Genomic DNA, 9,460 nt, shown 5'->3' with positions numbered 1-9,460 from the left:
AAGAAGGTGTCACAGAAGTTTCCTTTCCTAACAGATGAGGGGGCGAGGCAACCATATCACCTGGTGCCCTCCTATCTAGTCCTGCACCTTCCTTCTCACCCCACTGGCTGCATATCTGGTGACTGCACACAGACTGCACACAGTGGCAGAAGGGATGGCTTGGGGGCTGGGTTCTCAGCTGCAGGGTTCACCCCACCTGGAAGGCTCTCTCTCCCCTTGCCCTACTTAGGTAAGACCGACCCTGGGGGAGTCCTAAGAGGTTGGCCTTGCTTTTCTCCCCCTTCACTCCTCTCCTCTGATATGATGACTGAAGTTTCTCAGCCCTATGTGGGTGTTTTGCAGGTTCATTGTCAAGCTCTCTTTCTGACCAGATCTATGCCTTTAAGTCCTTCAAATATAGAAATTCTGGAGTTGCCACTGGTCAAGTGGGCCCTTTGTGCTGCTCGACAATTGCCACACTCTCTGAGTCTACTTTCTCTCCTCTCTGCTCTCTTAAACTTCCAACACCTCCTCCCTACCTTTCACCTGCAGCCTGTGATGCTTATTTCAACGAGAAAAGAGAGACAGAAGAGAGCACCGTGGGGTCCCACCACTGGACCTGCCACCCTGCCTCTCTCTGCCTTTCCTCCCATGACAGGGACCTACCAGCAACATCTCATTAACACAGCAGATTAGCCCTCCCTCTCAAAACACTTTCTTCCCATGGCTTCTAGGACAACCACTCTCTCTCTCTTGGATCTTCTCTCACATCACCATCTGCCCCTCTCTGCTATCTTTGCTGATCTGTCCTCATAACCTTACTAATGGCAGGGCCCCAGGGATCAATTCTTTGACTTCTTATCTTTTTTACAAACATTCGCTTTCAAAATGAGCTCAATCTGTCTCATGGTTTTAAAATACCATCTGAACTCTAATAACTAACTCATACGTTTATATCTCCAGCCCAGACTCTCCCCTAAGTTCCAGGTTCCTATATGCACTGCCTACCCACCATCTTCACTTGAAAGTCACATCTTAACCTTAACCTACCCTGCTAGGAACCACTAACTCCTATCCTACAAGGAACCCTTGGTCTTCCCCCCAGATCTGCACCCCATGCAGCCCTTCCCATCTCAGTAAATGGCAACTCCCTTCTTCCAGCTGCTCAGGCCAAAACCTTGGAGTCAACCTTGACCCTTCTCTCTCACAGCTCATCCCATCAGTAAATCTCATTGGATCCACTTTCAAAGAATATCCAGAATCCAGTCATTTCTCAGTGCTCACCATCTTCCCTTCTGTTGCCTTGGTCTAAACCACCGTGACCTTGTCTGGATTACTGCAATAGTCTCTCTCTGCTTCCACTCTTGCTTCTCAGAGTCTACGCTCAACACAGCAGTAGGGTGAGCTGTTTATAATTAAGTCAGATTACTGACTTCCCTGCTCTAAATCCTACACTGACACTTAGGATAAAATACAACATCCTTACCCACGTGGAATTACCAGGACCCCCAAGATCTGGCACCCCACTGCCTCTCTACCCTCCTTTCCTGCCTCTTTCTTCCCACTCACTCTGCTCCAGCCCCAATGGCCTCTTCTGTTCCACTCCCACCTTTATGCTTGCTGCTCCCTCAGCCAGGAATATTCTTCCCTCTGCCAGGAATATTCTTCCCTGGCCTCTAACCCTGCTCTATTTTTCTCCTTAGCACTATCACCACCTGACCTATCAGCTGTCTATCTCTCCATTCCCCCACCGCAGTAGAGCTTCTGGAAAGCAGGGACTTTCTCCACCTCTGCTCATGGCAGTGCTCAGTGAGGTCCTCCTACCCTTTCCCCACCTCCAGTCATGGCAGTGCTTAGTGAAGTCCTCCTACCCTTTCTCCACTCCAGTCATGGCAGTGCTCAATGAAATCCTCCTACACATGCTCTAAGAAACTCCTCCTGGCGCTGCAGCTGCATCTCTGTCCCAGAAGCCACAGCATCTCCTACTCCTCCCCACCTCCACCACCTCACCTCACCTCATTTTGCTCTTTCCACCTGTCCTTCTGCCTGGTGCTGCCCCTGGCGGGCCCATGAGACCAGACACTCCAGGGCATCATCCGGAACCTACAGTGCTTTGCACCTGAGAGGATCTCAGTAAGTGTTGGCTGCTTGCCGTGAGGTTTCTATGATGCTGACTTTGTGATCCAAGGGGGGCTGAGTGTCCTGGTGAGTACAACCACCACAACCCTGGGGGCACCTACTGGCCCCAGAGCTGACTTACAAAGGCCCATTCATGCCTCAAGAACACCACCTGCTCCTGAGAGCTAAGGGGATCTCCACATTCCTTGGGCCAGATGGAGAGGCAGTGGGGACCTCACAGCCTTCTCACCTCCCTGAAGTCCCACTGCTGGCCTTTGAACAGGCATTCAATAGCATTGATAACACGGTGAAAATTTCTCCCCTTTTGATTCTCTTTCAAAGATCTTGGTATGGGATGAATTGTGCCCCCCAAAAAAGATGTGTTGAAGTCCTAATCCTCAGTACCTCAGAATGTGGCCTTATTTGGAAGTAGAGTTGTTGCAGATGTAATTAGTTAAGATGAGGTCGTACTGGAGTAAAGTGGGCCCCTGATCCAACATGGCTATTGTCCTTACAAGAAGATGTGAGATAGAGACACAAGGAGAAGGCCATATGACGATGAAGGCAGAGATTGGAGTGATGCAGCCACAAACCAAGGAATAGCAAGGATTTCCAGCAACCACCAGAAGCTATAAGAGGCAAGAAAGGATTCTCCCCTTTCAGAGGGAGCAGGGCCCTGCTGACATCTTGATTTCAGATTTCTAGTCTCCAGAACTGTAAGAAAGACAACAAATATCTGTTGCTTTAGCCACCCAGTTTGCGGCAGCCCTAGGAAACTAATACAGATCCCGATAACTCGAGAAAGTCTCATTTGCAAGCTAGCAGGTTTTTAATGCATTTCCAACACTTGCTAATTTTCCTTTTTATGAAGAAAAACCAGTCCTCAGGCTAAGAGCTTTTGGCAGGAAAGGCACCTAACTAATTAATAACCTTGTTTTGATCTCATTATATTTATTTTTATGATCACCATCCATTTCTGGCAAGTGATCACTGGTCTTTCTTGCACAACAGTAAAACAAAGTTTCATTTTTAAATAAATAGATTAAGTTAAAAATGAGTTGGGAGCTGGCCCCGTGGCTTAGTGGTTAAGTGCGTGCGCTCCGCTACTGGCAGCATGGGGTTTGGATCCCGGGCGCGCACTGACGCACCACTTCTCCAGCCATGCTGAGGCGGCGTCCCACATACAGCAACTAGAAGGACGTGCAACTATGACATACAACTATCTACTGGGGCTTCAGGGGAAAAAAAGGAGGAGGATTGGCAATAGATGTTAGCTCAGAGCTGGTCTTCCTCAGCAAAAAGAGGAGGATAAGCATTGATGTTAGCTCAGGGCTGATCTTCCTCACAAAAAAAAATTTTTTTAATGAGTTAAAATCAATCAATGTGATATACCACATTAACAAAATGAAGAACACAAATCACATGATCATCACAATAGACGCAGAGAAAGTATTTGACAAGATTAAACATCTATTTATAATAAAAACTCTCAATAAAATGGGTGTAGAAGAAAAGTACCTCAATACAATAAAGGCCACATATGACAAACCCACAGCCAACATCATACTCAACGATGAAAAACTGAAAGCTATTCCTCTGAGAACAGGAACAAGACAAGGATGCCCAATCTCACCACTCCTATTCAACATAGTACTAGAGGTTTTGGCTAGAGTAATCAGGCAAGAAAAAGAAATAAAACGGAGCCAAACTGGAAAGGAAGAAGTAAAACTGACACTATTTGTAGATGACATAATTCTACATATATAAAACACTAGAGTCCACCAAAAACTATTAGAAATAGTTAACAAACACAGTAAAATTGTAGGGTACAAAATAAACATATGAAAATCAGTTGCATTTCTATACACTCATAATGAACTAGCAGAAAGAGAAATCAAGACGACAATCCCATTTACAATCGCAACAAAAAGAATAAAATATCTAGGCATAAATTTAACCAAGGAGGTGAAAGACCTATACAGTGAAAACAATAAGACATTATTGAAACAAATTGAAGAAGACATAAAAAAATGGAAACATATTCCATGCTTATGGACTGGAAGAATAAACATAGTTAAAATGTCCACATTACCTAAAGCAATATACAGATTCAATACAATCCCAATCAGAATCCCAATGGTATTCTTTACAGAAATAGAACAAAGAATCCTAAAATTTATATGGAACAACAAAAGACCCTGAATAGTCTGAAAAAAAAGAAAAAAGTTGGAGGTATCACACTCCATGAATTCAAAATATACTACAAAGCTAAAGTGATCAAAACAGCATGGTACTCACAGAAAAACAGACACACAGATCAATGGAACAGAACTGAGAGCCAAGAAATAAAACCACACATCCATGGACAGTTGACAAAGGAGCCAAGAGCATACAATGCAGAAAGGAAAGTCTCTTCAATAAATGGTGTTGGGAAAACTGGACAGCCACGTGCAAAAGAATGAAAGTAGACCATTATCTTACACCATACTCAAAATGGATTAAAAACTTGAATGTAAGACCTGAAACCATAAAACTCCTAGAAGAAAATATAGGCAGTACACTCTTTGACATCAGTCTTAGCAGTATCTTTTCGAATACCATGTCTACTCAGGCAAGGGAAACAAAAGGAAAAATAAACAAATGGGACTACAACAGACTAAAAAGCTTCTGCAAGGCAATGGAAACCAGGAACAAAACGAAAAGACAACCCACCAACTGGGAGAAAATATTTGCAAATCATATATCCAACAAGGGGTTAATTTCCAAAATATATAAAGAACTCATACAACTCAACAACAAAAAAATGAACAACCCAATCAAAAATGAGCAGAGGATATGAACAGACATTTTTCCAAAGAAAAATATACAGATGGCCAACAGGCACGTGAAAAGATGTTCAACATCACTAATTACTAGGGAAGTGCAAATCAAAACTACAATGAGGTATCACCTCGCACCCATCAGAATGGATATAATTAACAAGACAAGAAATAACAAATGTTGGAGAGGATGTGGAGAAAAGGGAACCCTCATTCACTGCTGGTGGGAATGCAAACTGGGTGCAGCCATTATGGAAAACAGTATGGAGATTTCTCAAAAAATTAAAAATAGAAATACCATATGATCTAGCTATTCTACTATTGGGTATTTATCCAAAGAACATGAAATCACTAATTCAAAAAGATACATGTACCCCTATGTTCATTGCAGCATTATTCACAACAGCCAAGACGTGGAAGCAACTCAAGCGCCCGCCATCAACGGATGAATGGATAAAGAAGATGTGGTGTGTGTGTGTATATATATATATATATACACATATATACACACACATACACACACAATGGAATACTACTCAGCCATAGAAAAAGACAAAATCGTGCCATTTGCAACAACATGGATGGAACTTGAGGGTACTATGCTAAGCAAAATAAGTGATACAGAGAGACAAATACTGTATGATTTCACTCATGTGTGGAAGATAAACAAACAAACACATAGATGAGGAGAACAGATTGGTGGTTACCAGAGGGGAAGGGGATGGGGGGAGGGTGAAAGGGATAAAAGGGGCACATATGTATGCTGATAGATAAAAGCTAGACTATTGGTGGTGAACATGATGCAGTCTATACAGAAACTGATATATAATAATGTACACCTGAAATTTACACAATGTTATAAGCCAATATGACCTCAATAAAATAATTTAAAAATAAATAAAATTTTAAAAATTAAAATTAAAAAAGTTAATTTAAAGAAAAATATTGTATCACATTAATAAAAACGGCATAAAAATATGGCAAAAAAAGCAAAGGAGGGGATGGTGACTGAAGTTGAGCATATATCATCGTAAGGAGCGCCAAGACCAGATAGGCACTGTATAGATGCCTTTGATGTCCTGAATCATAAATGCAAAATAGATAAAATGAAAATGACAACACATACAGTTAGAAAAAATATGACATAGGCAGAATTGTCTTCACATCCGTCTTGCCTTTTCTTCATCACATCCCATCCCCAGCCCCCTTGTTGGCCTTCCGTCATTTGAGGGCAGGGCCTACATACGTCCAGGTTCCTCTTGCCACTGAAGAAAACTGATCTGACAAACTAGGTCTCCCTGAGCTAGGAGTCAGAGGGTGGAGTGACAGCCACACCACCGTCATTGACTTGATGAGTGACCTTGGGCAAATCCCATAGTCTCCCCAGACCTGAGCTTCCCCTTTACAAGAGAAGACAAGACTATCTTCAGGATCTCTTGCAGCTCTGAATTCTATGCTTCTGGGATGTTAGTGATTTAATACATTCCCTTCTTAGAGACTCATATTTCACTTCAAAAGACCCCCCAGGAAAGGGATGAATAAAGTCATAGGAATGATTCCACTAAAGGAATTCCAGGTTCAGTGGCACACGGAGGAGAGAGATTTTCAGGGGGGTGGGTGGGACACCTCTAACATTGCACAGTAGGCGACCTGTCTCTACAAGAGGCTGGCCTCACCCCCAGGTGACAGGCCTACCGTCGTCTTAGACCCCCACCTCCCCTACGGGTCATGGCCTAACCCCCCAGTGTCACTGCCTTCCACTCTCAGGAACCAAGAAGCCAAATCTCCAATGGGGCTGAATACTGCATTTTTAATTTTTAAAAAGCAAAATATAGATATTTATTTACATGAATGTTCATACAAACACACACACACACACACACACACACACACACACACACACACAGAGTTGGGGGCAGGAAAGGGCCAAGAAGAAAAATCAGTTTTGACAACCTAATAAATGTCAATTTCTGAGGGGGGCTGAGTTAGAAGATGAATCCTCACAACTTTAATTGGAGACATGATGCTCTCACTCTGCAGGCAGCCCCACCTCTCCCCAGATCCCTCTACAGACAGCAAGGCCCTGGCCTGGCCCTAATTGGCGAGATGCCTCTGTCTGCCAGGATCTGTTTCTGGGATGTCAGAGATGCTCTAATAACCCCCACCCCATCCCAGTGCCTCTCCGAGAGGAGAGACAGAAGCAGCAGGACATGGGGCTGAGCGGTCACATGGACGGTGCCTGCTCTGTGTGGCCCTACATGAGATTCAGGAGGAACAAAGGGGCCCTCCCACCTGGTGAGGTTTATCCCCCCAACAGAAAATCAGGGGGCTCCTTTGCAACCCAGTGATGGTGTTCTAATCCAGGCACAAGGGAAAAGAGTCCAAGATAGCAGGAGGGTCAGCACTAGAGTGCAGGCGGAAGTCAAGGGCCCCCCAGAGGCAGTGTCCCACAGTGGTTGGGAGGACCGCTCCAGAGCCAGACTGCCTGGACCCACAGCCCAGCCCCACCACTGCTACAGCTTGGATAAAGTGCCAGAACTTTCTGTCCCTCAGCTGCATCATCTGTAAAATGCAGACAATCACAGTACCCAGATGGAAGCACTGTGAGAGGATTAAATGGGCTGAGACAAGTAGCACACGCCCTCAGGCCCAGCACACAGTAGGAACTCGACCAGGAGGAGCCCTTCTCCTGCCCAGCACACCTCTCTCTGCCAGAGCTGTGGAACTAGAAATCCTGAGCAAACGCTGGAGCCTTCGCGCCATTACCCAAACAAGCTGCGCATCACGTATGAGACAGCCCAGCAATGACAGACAACCACCCACCTGGTCAATCTGGGCAGGAATGGCAGTCCCCACCCCGGGCCAGCCGTGTCACGCTAACGACCTTCCAATAAAACAGGGAGGAACATTTTCCTTCAAGACCCCCTAACTGTTCCCGCCCTCTCCAGAACCCCCAAGCATTCTCTTTTTGCCCTCCTGCAGACCTTAGTCCTAGTCATACCCTTTAGCTCCTTTTTACATTAGTAATAGCCCAAGTAACTAGCATCTGCATAGTGCTTTACTGTTTACGAAGACATTTTCAATTTACATTTTTGAACTGTTAATATACTCACGTTTCAAAAACTTAAAAATATATATTAGAAGACAAACAGTGAAGATTCTCCCTGTTACTCCCATCTTCTATCCTTCCAGAACACAGCCTCATTCCCCAAAGGTGACCACTGCTCCTCAGAGATCCTTCTAGACTTTCATTACGTAGGCACTGGAAAATATTCCTATTTCCTCCTTTTTAAAACACAAAATGTATCATACTATACATATTGTTCTGTATCTTGCCTCTCTTCACTTGACAATACATCTTATACATCAATACAAATGTTTCTTTCTCTTTCCTCTTTACGGCTGCGTAATACTCCATCACATGGGTGAACCACAGTCTCTTAAAAAGGCCATTCTTGATGGACATTTACATTGTTTCAAATCTTTTCCCATCACAAACAATGCTGCAACAAATAGCCATAAACATAGACCCTTTGCACTTACGCCAATATATTTGTAGGATAAATTCCCAGAAGTGGAATTGCTGGGTCAGAAGATACGTGTATTTATAAGGTTGATAGCTCCGCCAAATTGCCCTCCACGGAGGTTATACACATTTATCTTCTCATGCGGAGTAGAGAGTGCCTGTTTCCTCATGACTTCACCATTACAGGGTGTTATCAAATTTCTGGACTCTTGCCAATCTGATAGGTGAAAAAATTATCAGTGTAATTTTAATTTATGTTTCTCTTATTTTGAGTGAGATTGAACATCGTTGTATATGTTTAAGATCCATTTGTATTTCCTTCCCTTAGATGTACTTTGCCACCCATTTATCTCCTTTGGTCTTCACAACACCTCTGTGAGATACAGGAGGCAAGTATTAATAAGACGTGCATTTTAAAATGATAAAGCTAAGACTCCAAGCATTTAAGATACTGGTTGAAAGCCATAGGCTGGTGTGTGGCAAAGCCAAACCTCCATCTTGCAGTTTTCTCTCGTCTGCCTTGAACCCCCGCACTGAACCTAGAGCAGTGCTGAGACATGGTAGAAGAAGAGCCAGGGGACCAGAAGTCCCCTCTGACTTCGCCGCGGCTTGAGAGTTACAGGCTATGTGCCTTTGGGCCAGAACCGTCACTTATGTGCGGACTTTCCATATCTGTAAAACCAAGATTTGAACGAAATCACCAAGGTCCCTTCCAGGAAATGATTATAGTGGGAAGCACTCCATGACTCTTTTATTATTATTTCTTTTTGAGTAGAGGAAATAAAACAGTTTTCAAACCTCCCAAGATGAGAACTTTCAAATCACACACGTTTACATGAACCTAGTCTAATCAGGGGCCACGAGAGAGGCGGCAGGGGGAGGGAGACAGCGGGGCTTCGGGCAGTGTCGGGAGGAGGGGGGCCTGTTGTGGTTGTGCCCTGGAGTTGGCCCACACTGAGAGCCAATGGCGAGATTCTCAGGAGTTTTGCAAGTCGACTGACGTCAAACCAATAGCTTG

The sequence above is a fragment of the Diceros bicornis genome, chromosome 11 (assembly GCF_020826845.1).
Source record: "Diceros bicornis minor isolate mBicDic1 chromosome 11, mDicBic1.mat.cur, whole genome shotgun sequence".
Classification (NCBI taxonomy): Eukaryota; Metazoa; Chordata; class Mammalia; order Perissodactyla; family Rhinocerotidae; genus Diceros; species Diceros bicornis.
Note: the sequence above shows the minus strand (reverse complement) of the source record.